This window comes from Suncus etruscus, chromosome 20 (genome assembly GCF_024139225.1).
Source record: "Suncus etruscus isolate mSunEtr1 chromosome 20, mSunEtr1.pri.cur, whole genome shotgun sequence".
Taxonomy (NCBI): Eukaryota; Metazoa; Chordata; class Mammalia; order Eulipotyphla; family Soricidae; genus Suncus; species Suncus etruscus.
The window spans coordinates 14,118,148-14,130,550 of NC_064867.1; the positions used below are offsets into that span (position 1 = coordinate 14,118,148).

Sequence of the window (12,403 nt, forward strand, 5' to 3'; positions counted from 1 at the left end):
GAAACTTATATATCAATATAAATACTCAATCATATCCCAGTTATGTATTGACTTATTTAATCTCTTCTGGATCAATAAGCAAAAAAGGAGAGAATTGCATTGGTATGACTCTCTGCCTGATTCCTTGCGAAATATCTTAAAAATGTAAGGAGATGTGCTTCCCCATGCCCAATGACTGATGGGAATTGAACAAATATCTTATACAACAGTATTCATCTGTTGGTGTTATTCTCAGTCATGTACTACATTATTTCCAAAATATTCTCAGTATAAATGTCTCAATTACATATCATATTAACCTGCTCAAAAGCGATTCATTTGTTGACTTCCTTTCTTTCTGTTTAATTTTTTTAGACTTTTTTCAGAATTTTCCAAGAAACAACTCAAATTCTCACCTTATCTCAAAAATTTTTTGTCTAAGGCAATTTGAGCTTTTACCTTTTGAGTTTTATTTCTAATTCATAAGAGAAAGAATCAAACTACTTGAGTGATGAGTTTGACAAAAAGAAACTAAGTATATTCTATTACATTATTTTCTTAGATATAGTGAGTCCAATAATCATGCATACATAAACTGTTTTCTTCCATTTTCTTGGAGACATACAATCACAAATATATCCATTTTCTTGAAAGTTATAATCACATATATATTATCAGTAATTAGATAACTAAAATAATCAGAAGTGGTACTTAAGAATACCTTTATAGTTTATACAAGTCAAAAATAATTTTAAACTCTTTGATTATGAATAAGGTATTTTAATCTATCAAAGATAAGCTCGATTCAGAAAATTAAAATGAAATAGTTCAAATTTATATAAACTGTGAAATATATTCTATAGTCCTACAATAAAATATTATTTGTCAATAAAGAATCAAGAACCAGTGAGACAGTACAGTGGGAGGGCATTTTCCATTCATGTGGACAACCTGGGTTTGACTCCTGGTATATATTTTTCCCCTTATCCCCACCAGGAACATTCTTTGACCAGGGAATAAGTCCTGAGCACAGCCAGGTGTGACTCAAAAATTTATAGGAAATATAGATACAAACTATAGTATTGCTGAATTTTAAAGGCATAATGGAAAATGAAAGTGTGCAGTCACCAAAAATACCCCACACATGAAATATTTTATTTATTTGAAATGTCCAGGAGGCCTACAATGATATAAAGTAGATTAATAGCTGAGGTAGGAAGAAGGAAAGTGAAAGCTACAGGATGTGAGTGATGAAATTGTGTTCTAAAATTTACTGCAGTGACCGTAAGATCCATCAATCTAACTCCTGAGTGCATTTTTGAAGAATGTGAAACCATTAACTAAAAGACACAGTGTTCATTGCAGTAAAGCTTGAAGTCAATTCTGTATTTAATTATGCAATTCATTGCAGTCTTAATTTGTGATAACTAAGATATGAAACACAACTTAAGTGCCCATAATCCAATGACTGGATAAAAAGATGGTTCTATATGAACAAAGGGATAACAGGTGCCCATTGTCAAATATATATCTTAATAAAGAAGAAGGGCTCAATATATATGATGGAATAGTATTCAATTATAAACAATAATATTTGTCACATTAAAATACAAAGACAAATATGGAATGATTTCCATATATATGAAATATAAAGAAACAAAGCAGAGTAATTTATAAAACTAAATAAACCAGTGAGGTTACTAGAAAGGGGTGAATGTAGGATTTGGCTGGAAGGAGTCAAATGGATGGTGGTGATATATCGTCCAGTCAAGGATGGATAAATATCTAAAAATCATTACAATGTATACTTTAAATAGGTATATTTTCTTATTATTTTCTCTGTAAAATTGTTAGAGTATATACACATGGTGTTATAAAATATCAACACCAGGAAAGTGAGGTAAAAATCATACAAGTGTTTCTGTTCTATCTTTGCAACCCTTCTATAAATAAAAAGTATTATTATTTATTATTATATATTTATTATAATTAAATTATATTTAATTGTCTCTAAAATTGAGAAGGCCCAAATTTGTAGAGATTCTAAATTTTTCAGACTAAGTTCTTCTTCCTAAAATAGAGAATAATACTAAAATAATCATAAGATAATTGTAAAACTATATACATTATAGTATGATAGCTCTACATTTGAAAATTATCTCTTTCTGTCTTTCTGCCTCTGTCTCTGTTTTTCTCTTTTTTTCTTTCTCTCTTTCATGATAAGACATGTGCATAAGACAAAAAGAATAAAATTACTACTATGTCTCAGCTGTCCAATTGCTTCCTAAGAGCTCCATCAACTCTCATGTCTTCCAGTTAATTTTAAGATATAAAATTTGGCCTGACAAGGTCTAGTCAGAGTTCCAGAAGGCCAGTTAATATTCTGATTATAACAATTTAATAGATGTGATGAGCCAACTCAATTTGCAATGCCAGAAATTTGGTGAAAAAAATAAAAATAAAATGCATGGCCTAAACAATTGACAACAAAATGGCACTCCTTAGCAATTAGTTGTTTTTGTTTCTTTGTACCTTATATGACCTTTTTATATTTTCATTTTATGAAAGCAGAATCATTCCATCAGATCTATATGTAAGCTTCAAGTTGCTGATGTAGCCTTTCCATTTTATCGTCTGTAGTCCTAATGGAAGCCAGCACAATATTTCTGTTAGTTACTCTGGAGTCATTTCTGTATCTAATTATGGATAGATTTTCTTCTTTAGTATAAGTTTTCTCCACCCACATGGGGAGTTAGGGATTTGACAAGGAAGCTTTCCTTAACCATCCCATTTTCACTGTAAGAAGTCAAGGACATGGCCGGGAGTGGGGTGGGGTGGAGAATTCCCTTGTTGCTCTGAAAGCTGAAGTTTCAGTCCTTTTTCTAAGATGAAGGGACAAAGGAAGCCTCAGATAAGCCATTCAATCCCTTGGGCTTCACTGTGTTCCTCTGTTAAATGCAAGAGTTGTCCTAAATTATTTCTTCAGTTCCTCTCGGGCCTAACATTCTTCCAAACACTAGCATTTTCTTGAAATTTATGGACAAATAGCTTCTAAACATCAGAGTGCTGATATATTGTAAGCTAATATTTCTCATCTGTTTGCAGCATCTTGATGGGCAATCACCAAGAACAGGCCTGTGTTCTTGTGTGTACTCTGAGAAAGGTTTAGGGTATGCAGGAAGAAAGAATAATGCAGACAGAGAATGGGTCCTTCCAACAGATGTCATTCTATTCAGGTACAGAGAGAATAGAAACAGATACAAAGAGTCTGACCAAGGACTGGTCTCAGTGCCTGAATAATGAGTATTACATAAGTGCAATTTTATTTTCTGAGTTAATCTTTGCTGAGGTAATTGACTGCATTCTATTTTCAGTGTGTTGTTGGCAAAGCTGCATGGCCTACGACAGTTGTTCAATAAAAATAGAGATCATACTCAAGAGGAAAATTGCAATAATCACACACGGCCAATGTTTTGTTTCTATGAGACCTGGTGCTTTGTTCCTCAAGAGTTAAATGGGGAGTTGCTAGTAAGTTTTATCAAGATTCAAGAGTGATTTTTATTATAGGTATAGCAGAGTATATCTAGAACATATCTTTGTAGTCAGGGGCCATGTAAGGATTTTGGCAAAGGGAAATATTTTTAAAAAAATAGAAATAAAATAATTTTTTTCTTTACTCACCACATATTCAAAATAAAACTCCAAACTAACAAAATCCAAAAGAAAAAGGAGGAAGGTAATAGCTATTTTATGATACATACTTATATATCTATCACCAAATAGAACTGAGTTTCCTTCCCAAATATTTCTCTAAAGGTTTATACTGCACCATCTATGCTATCCCCTCTACTACTTATTTTTTATAATATTATAAATATTATATATAAATATATATAAATATATAATATTATATATTATAATATATAAATATATATAAATATTATAAATATTATTATATTTATTTTAAATATTATTTTATTTGTTTTATTTTTGATTCTGGACCACACCCAACGGTGCTCAGGAGTTACTCCTGGTTCTGCATTCAGGAATCACTTTTGGCAGGCTCAGGGGATCTTACAGGATGCCGGTGATCGAACCCGGGTCCATCCTGGGTCAGCAGGTTGCAAGACAAATGCCCCACCGCTGTGCTATTACTCTGACCCCATAAATATCACTATTTTTTTTTATCTGAGTCCTCCAAAAATTTCCCACTGTCCTAGCTCTTTACACACTTTCCTTTTCTTTCAGCACATCTGCTGGAGTGATTCTCTGGCCTCAGAATGTAACTGAAATTTACTTTGATCAAAAGTTTTCAATGGTTCCTAACAAACCCTGAACATAATTATACACCCTATTAGTCTCATTATAATAATCTATTTCGGGGCCGGGCGGTGGCGCTGGAGGTAAGGTGCCTGCTTTGCCTGCGCTACCTAGGACGGACAGCGGTTCGATCCCCCGGCGTCCCATATGGTCCCCCAAGAAGCCAGGAGCAACTTCTGAGCGCATAGCCAGGAGTAACCCCTGAGCGTCACAGGGTGTGGCCCAAAAACCAAAAAAAAAAAAAAAAATAATCTATTTCACTGCCTCGCCTGCCTTTTGCCATTCCTTCCTTCTATGTTCTGATCAAGCTCAACGGCCCAACTTCTGGATTCATCACACCCTTGTCACTCTTGAAATACTGTTCAAATATCCCACTGATACTGAAAATTCCTTTTAGTTACATATCTCCTAAATTATCTAAGAAAACTGAAAGATTCTTTACTCTAGCTTTCCAACAATTCATGGACCTGTTTTTCATATAGCAATGATCAAAGTAGCATTGTTTCATAGAACCTGTTTGCTCATTAACAACCAAGCAAATGCACCGGTTCTTAACTGTCTAACACAAACCAGGTAAAATATGCTTAATAAATGTCAAAATGTGTATTCACTAAGCATTAAACATGCTAGAATAGTAAAAGTTGTAAGAGAATAGTATACTACTGATAAAAATCATAAATACTATAGTAGGTCACAAATATTCTAGCTTTTGGAAGGACTTAACATATCATAAAATTATATATACATATATATAGCTGTAAGCTTTTTCACAAATAAAAAATCTCTTCCTCATATGTGGGCTATAAAGAAACATAGTAAGTGAAGAACAAATGCTCAAAAGTTCAAGGATTGAAGCTTGTTTGTACAACTAAATTTACTGGCTGTGGGGATGTGTGCAGAAAGGTGGAGTTCCTAAAATTTTGGTAGAAGGAAGTGGGCATTTTTCTGAGTGTGGAGTTGGAAATGTATACACATAATGTTATCTTTAATAGAATTGTAAAATCACACTGCTTCAATAAAAGTGGAAATAAAAAATATTGAAAGAAGCAGCTTGCTGAAGGTAAGATTAAGGAGATAATATTTACTTCAAAAGAAACCCACTCTCTTTGAGGATTGTAGGGCCCTACTAAAATATACTACGACTATATCCTCTATACTTCAGAATGCATAACTGAATCATAAAATATAGATGCTACTAATAAGAAAAATATTAGTAGTCATTCTTCATGATCTGCAGAGAGACTGAAAGAAGATTTTATAGGAACCAGAGCACTGAAGGTAGAGCATTTGCCTTACAGAAAGCCAACCCAGGCTAAATTTTTGGCATCTCATATGGTGCCCTGAGCCTGCCAGGAGTAATCCCTGAGAACCTTTGGTTAGCTCAAAAACCAAAAAATATATAACCTTATATTCATAAACAAATTATTTTCTTTTTATATTTAACATTGAATTATTTGACTTCTAGTAGAGAGTTTAGAGAGACAAATAGCAGAGAGTAAAATATAGTGAGACCAGACAACTATACTGTGGAGTTACTATTTTATCATGAAAAATAGTGGAGCTATTGAATAAGTTTGAGCAGCCATATCACAGTGACATTTGCAAGCAGGTAAGATTGGAGGAGTAATTGTAAAAATGAAAATAGACAGGTTTTTATTATTACTCTAATGAAATATAAAATTCTACATTGCTGAATCAAGATAAAATAACCTAATGGGATTAATAGAGGGTATAGTTATAAGGTACATTATGAAGGCTAGTACTCTAAAAGTGACCTATACTATGATAGATTCCAATATGCTAATATTTATGTGCTAATTTTATGGGTTTAGGGGCATTTCTAATGAGTCTTCCATAACTTTCATAGTCCCACTATGGTATATGGAACTCACAGTATAGCCAAATGACTATTCTCTTCATCATTATTTATTGTGAAGAGTGATGATCACACATAATAAAAGTCAATAGAAACTAAAAAAGTAAGCACATATCTGGATTTCTCAATAAGCTCTTCCAATTACAAGAGGATATCACTTTTCTTCTAACGGTCTTGCACTTTTCCTTATCTACATGTGATAATAGCCATCTTGTAATATGAGGGGGAAATTCTGAATATATAAACCATTATGTTAGAATGTGAAAAAGGAATAATGGAAAAATATGAATCATTAATGATGTCCATTGAGTTATTAATATCCTGTGATTTATTGCCTTCATACTTTTGTTATAGGTGATAATACAAATCTCTATTTAAAAATTTCTCACTAACTCAGTGTTGGATCAGTAAAGTATATAGCTCAGCGCTTCCTAAATCTATGTGAATTTGGACACAATTTCAGAAATATTTTATTGTAATCTACATTTTAACAAGATCCTAAATACCAGATTAAGTTTCTTTTAGTTTCATATCTTCAAGTCTCACAGCAAATATTCTCACGTATATATTAAATTACACAATTACTCTTGCCACTAGAATTGCACTTCTCTTATACTAACATACTTAACCCTCCTCTGCATTATAGTATGTATTTTATTTTAATAGATATATAATAAATTCTAGTTACTCATAAACATGTGACCCATGCAACCTTATTGATTCCTTGACTGAAAACTATGTCCTCATGATTTCAGCACTTCTTTCTGCCTATTATTAAGAGCCATGAAAGGCACTCAAATTCTCTTTTCCTTTCTTCTTTTTGTTTTAGTTAGTCTTTTGGGGGACACAACCTACAAAGTTCAATAGTTATATCTAGCTTTGGACTCAATAAACACTCTTTGTTGTGTTCATGGGATTATATGGGATTTGGGGTATAGAACCTAGAATCAAGCAATAACAGTGCCTTACCTGCTGTACTATTTCTCCAACCCTAAAATTTTTGTTGAATAAAATAATAAAGGATATAATCATTAATTTTAAGTCCTCTGCCCATCACAAGTTTATATAAAAGTATATATAAGGAATTATCTGCTATGCTAGTAATCTGTATTGAGCTATAAATGCAAATTTTTAATCCAACCCCTTTTCCCCATAAAAGCCATGCTCACCCCTGCTCAAGTCAGCGATAAGATGCTCGATAAATTTGGGTTTATCATAGTGGAACATATTATTGTTTCTATCAAGCTATATATACTTAATTGTCACTGGAATAAAGATAGTCATTTTAAGGTGACTTCTATCAAAGTCACCAAATTCAATTCCTGGGGCCATATAATTGCTAAATTTAATCTACATCAAAGAACAATCCAATATCTACCATGACAACTTGGCCATTGGAAATGGCCAAGAAGGAAATCTGCAGCCTCCTATACTTCAGAAAAATCCAAAAAGGAAAGAAATATTCAGATGATTCTACTTACCTGGAAGTTTTCTGGCAGTAGCCAGTCAGAGAAAAGCTAAACTGTTAAATATAAATGTAGAAAAATGATTCATATTTAAATAGGAGGGAACCATAGATTTCACATAGTAGAAACCTTTCATATAGAAAACCAAATAAAGAAGACACAGACATGTACGGAAGCTCATACTCTCTGTCACTCTTTTTCTCTCTCAAGTTGAAGAGATGTTGACTCTGGTCCCCAAACTACTTATTAAACGTGATTTTAGTTTTGTTCAGCCTCATTTACTCTAAGAAATACCTCAGTTTTGATTGTAAGTGTGCTTCATTATCAAATATCATGGAGGGTAAAAAAAATACCACTGAATTATTAGAGAAAATTATTTCATAAAATCTTGGGAGTCATGCAAGATAATTTAGGAAAGGTTGCTACTGAATCTTTCTGTCTGTTTCAATCATTTCATCTGTTTACTGACAGTTCTAACTGGGCAAGAAAGCAGATGGGATGTAGCACAATACTCCCTTGCAGTGTCTGCTATAGATCAATATTTTCAACCAAAAGCAAAACTTTATTGGACCAAATTCCCAATAAGACCCACAGAAACCACACATGAACAGCTGTCATTATAAGTCCTCAACTGTCCTTTTCAAGCAGAAAAATTGCTGAAGCTATTTTAGAATTTGGGCACTTCTATAAACAGTTTTTGTCTGCTTAGAGTTTGGCCTAGCAAGAAAAAAATCAGTTCCAAAATTGGTATGGAAAACATTTTACTCCAGAAGGAAAAACTAAATTATGTTTATCTTACTATAGTTTTTTTGAGGACCTATTCATTGGAAATCAAGGGGAAGTTACTGCTCCAGTTCAAGAAAAATTTGATTAACAAATTTACAGAATTTCTAACTTGGGCCAACATATATCTTACTCATACTTATAGTAAACACTTAGGGAAAATATAGAGTCGCAAAAGGTTCAGTAGCTTATCTATGGTTGAAGCTTCAGCCTTGTTGCCACTCTGTATAAAAGAAAAAATGGGGGTGTCTCTTAAGTGGTGTTTGCTGTGGCTGAAAAACATTTGATGCAATCTCAGCCAACAACTCAATGTAAGAGCCTATGGACACAGTGCTGCTCAGGTTCTCTGGGTCCTAAGGCCAGGACCAGGGCTACTATTACTCTGCTCAATGGGCTCCAGAGCAATACTTGGTGATGCTGTAGGTATCTACATCACTATAGCTTGGAGGTATCAATAAATAAATTAGGATCTGTAACATCATAGCATGCATGGCATATACTATAAATCCTGTACCATCTTCCTGTTCCCTCATTGCTACTTTGCTTACAGACAGGATTCTCATCTTGTGGTGATTTTATTTCTAAAGAGGCATCTTTAGAGATAACTTTTGTCCCATACCTCCTGTCCTACATTATTGTTGATGTTATTGCATTGACCTTAAGTCTCATATTTTCTGGGTTGTGAGGTTTGTACATTTACTGCTCATCTCACTCTCTGTCTTGTTCTCTCTGCTCTAGTTTATTTGTGGATCCTTCAACCTTCCAATTGTTTCCATCTTTGATCCCAAGAGATAATACTGAGATTAAAACTTTTAACTTGCATGTTATAGACTCTGCTTAATCACCAGCATCCAGTACAGTCCACTTAGAATGCCAGGAATGATTATGAGCACAGGGGCAAGAGTAAGCCATGGACACCATTGTGTTTGCCCCAAAACAAAGACAAAGAAAAAAGACTAAATCCCAGTTCTTTAGCTGAAAAAGTTAACCACAAAATTTTTCTGTCAGAAAAGCTCTTCTGAAGGGGTTGGAACCATAAATAGCACAGAGATATGGTGCTTGCCTAGCACATGGCCAACCTGGAACCAACCCTGGTTTAATTTCCAGTATCCTATATGGTCCCTCAAGCATGCTAGGAGCAATTTCTGAGCACAGAGCCTGGAGTATCCCCTTAGTGCCAATGGGTGTGGCCTCAAACCTCAATCACCCCCCAAAAAAGCTCATTTAAAATAGCTTGATGCTTAACCCTCAACTTTGATTAGGTCTGAATTCAACGGTCATCAAGAAACATTATGATCACAATTTTAATTAAATTCTCATTGCTTCACTTCCTTATTGTATCTTCATTTTGTGTATAAGTAGTTAATACAATACTAATATATACCAGGACATTGTATTTTCTAATGCTTACCTATTAGAAAGTAAATATATGGTACAGCATTTGTTTTGCATGCTGCCGGCCTGGGTTTGATCCCTGGCATTCTATATGGTCCCCCAACCCTGCCAGGAGTAATTCCTGATTGCAAAGTCAGTAGTAATCCCTGAGCATCCCTGGGTTTTGTCTAAAAACAAACAAAAATATTTCAAAAATTGTGTCCTTTTTTTTATATTTCTTTCTAACTCCTAAGTCTAAATGTACAGGATCTGGTACACAGAATCTGATATATTGATATACTAAACTGTGAAGATTAAAGAAATTAATGTGTATCTTCACCTAGATAAAATAACCATCAAGAAATACCTATGAGTGAGGAAAAACAATAGTATCCTTTAAGGTGATGCCTGCCAGTAAATTTTTTCAGAAGGCAAAAAATTTATTAGAAATTAAAGAAGAAGGGGCCGGGCGGTGGCGCTAGAGGTAAGGTGCCTGCCTTGCCTGCGCTAGCCTTGGACGGACCACGGTTCAATCCACCAGCTTCCCATATGGTTCCCCCAAGCCAGGAGTGACTTCTGAGCGCATAGCCAGGAGTAACCCCTGAGCGTCATTGGGTGTGGCCCAAAAACCAAAAAAAAAAAAAAAAAAAAGAAATTAAAGAAGAAAGTAAAAGGAATTCTCCATATGAGGAGAAACTTATTTTAGGACTAAGTTTGATGCTAATTTCTTTAGAAAAGAAAAACTTTGAAAGCTAAGTCCTGCTTTCACCAATAACTTATTGCAAGATTGCACTTAAGAAATTGTCTTAATTTTTTAGCTTTTTATGGGGGGGGACTACTAAAATTGGAACGATACAGAGAAGATTAGCATGGCCTCTGCACAAGGATGACATGCAAATTCATTAAGCGTTCCATAATTTTAAGTCATGAAATTTTTCTATACATGGATGTACATGGAATCTATTATGCTGAGTGAAATAAGTCAGAGAGAGAGAGAGAGAAAAACGCAGAATGGTCTCACTCATCTATGGGTTTTAAGAAAAATGAAAGACATTCTTGCAATAATAATTTTCAGACACAAAAGAGAGAAGGGCTGGAGGTTACAGCTCACCTCATGAAGCTCACCACAAACAGGGATGAGTTTAATTAGAGAAATAACTACATTTTGAACTGTCCTAATAATGAGAATGTATGAGGGAAATAGAAATCCTGTCTAGAGTACAGGCGGGGGTTGGGTGGGGAGGAGGAAGATTTGGGATATTGGTGATGGGAATGTTGCACTGGTGATGGGTGGTGTTCTTTACATGACTGAAACCCAAACACAATCATGTATGTAATCAAGGTGTTTAAATAAAATATAAAGAAAAAAAGAAAAACAAGACAAAAAATAAAAATAAAAATTAAAATTAGAATAAAAAAGAAATCACTCCTGGCTCAGGGGAAGCAGGGGTTCCAACTGCGCTCCGTCCTGGGTCCGCTGCGTGCAAGATAAATGCCCTACCCCTGCGCCATTGTTCTAGCCCCTAATTTTTTTTTTTTGGTTTTTGGGTCACACCCGGCAGTGCTCAGGGGTCACTCCTGGCTGTCTGCTCAGAAACAGCTCCTGGCAGGCACAGGGGACCATATAGGACACCGGGATTCGAACCAACCACCTTAGGTCCTGGATCGGCTGCTTGCAAGGCAAACACCGCTGTGCTATCTCTCCGGGCCCGCCCCTAATTTTTTTTAACTATTTGATTTAAATGGAACAAGTTATATTTCAAGGTTTTCAGGAATCATGGAATCAAAAGAGGAATATTTAATTGTATCTATCTTAAAAAATATCTTAAAAAGGGACACAATATTTACTATTTTATACTATGCTGACGATCTTAAATTGGTAAGTTTAATGGAAATAGTAAAGTAAGAAAGTTTCCCTTCCCATTAACTTAGATGGGAGCTTGGATTTGCTTAAAGTTTGACTTCTAGCCAGCAAGAAAACGGCTCCTCTCAAGGGAAAAGTTTGTGCTTGGAAAGGCACGCTGACACAGTTCTAATGCAGCAAGATCTGGTATTCTCTGTAACTACACTTTTCTGAGCTCTTATTGCTTCCTGAATCTCCTTACGCCCCTGGGAACATACAGAAACATAGTGGAGCAAGAAGAGTGTTTTAGAGAATAATAATACTCCTATAATATCTACAATACTCCCAGATTTATTAACATCTGGTTGGCATTAGCTTTCATAAACTCACAGTCTTAGTATTTTTTGTACAAATAATTAGTTGGGAGCTTAATTAAGGAGAAGGGCAGTGTAGGAGAATAAACAGATCAGTGGAAGAAATCTTAGCAAGGATGTAGTTAGAGCTGGCGTCTAGTTTCTATATGCTATTGGGGAGCTCTAGAATCAGAAATGTATCCACAAAGCATGGAGATTTGCTTCCATGCCAATAGTCCACCAGCTCTGGCCTTTAAACTTCAGAAGCATGGATTATTACTTACTTCCTGGGTCATGACCACCGGACCATAACAATCAATAATTACAGCACCTAGCCATGAGGTGCCATTATATGACAAGGTTTTGAATGAGGCAGTAGCAGCATTTTTAAAGTTTTCCAGAATCCCCC

The 12,403-nt window shown here is 34.8% G+C and overlaps 1 non-coding gene across 1 annotated transcript; it reads left to right on the plus strand.

Moving 5' to 3' along the window:
- Window positions 1-10,616: 10,616 nt before the first annotated feature.
- Window positions 10,617-10,719, plus strand: LOC125998355 (U6 spliceosomal RNA). Its single transcript, XR_007491945.1, has one exon. It is a non-coding gene; the product is annotated as a U6 spliceosomal RNA (small nuclear RNA).
- Window positions 10,720-12,403: the final 1,684 nt, after the last annotated feature.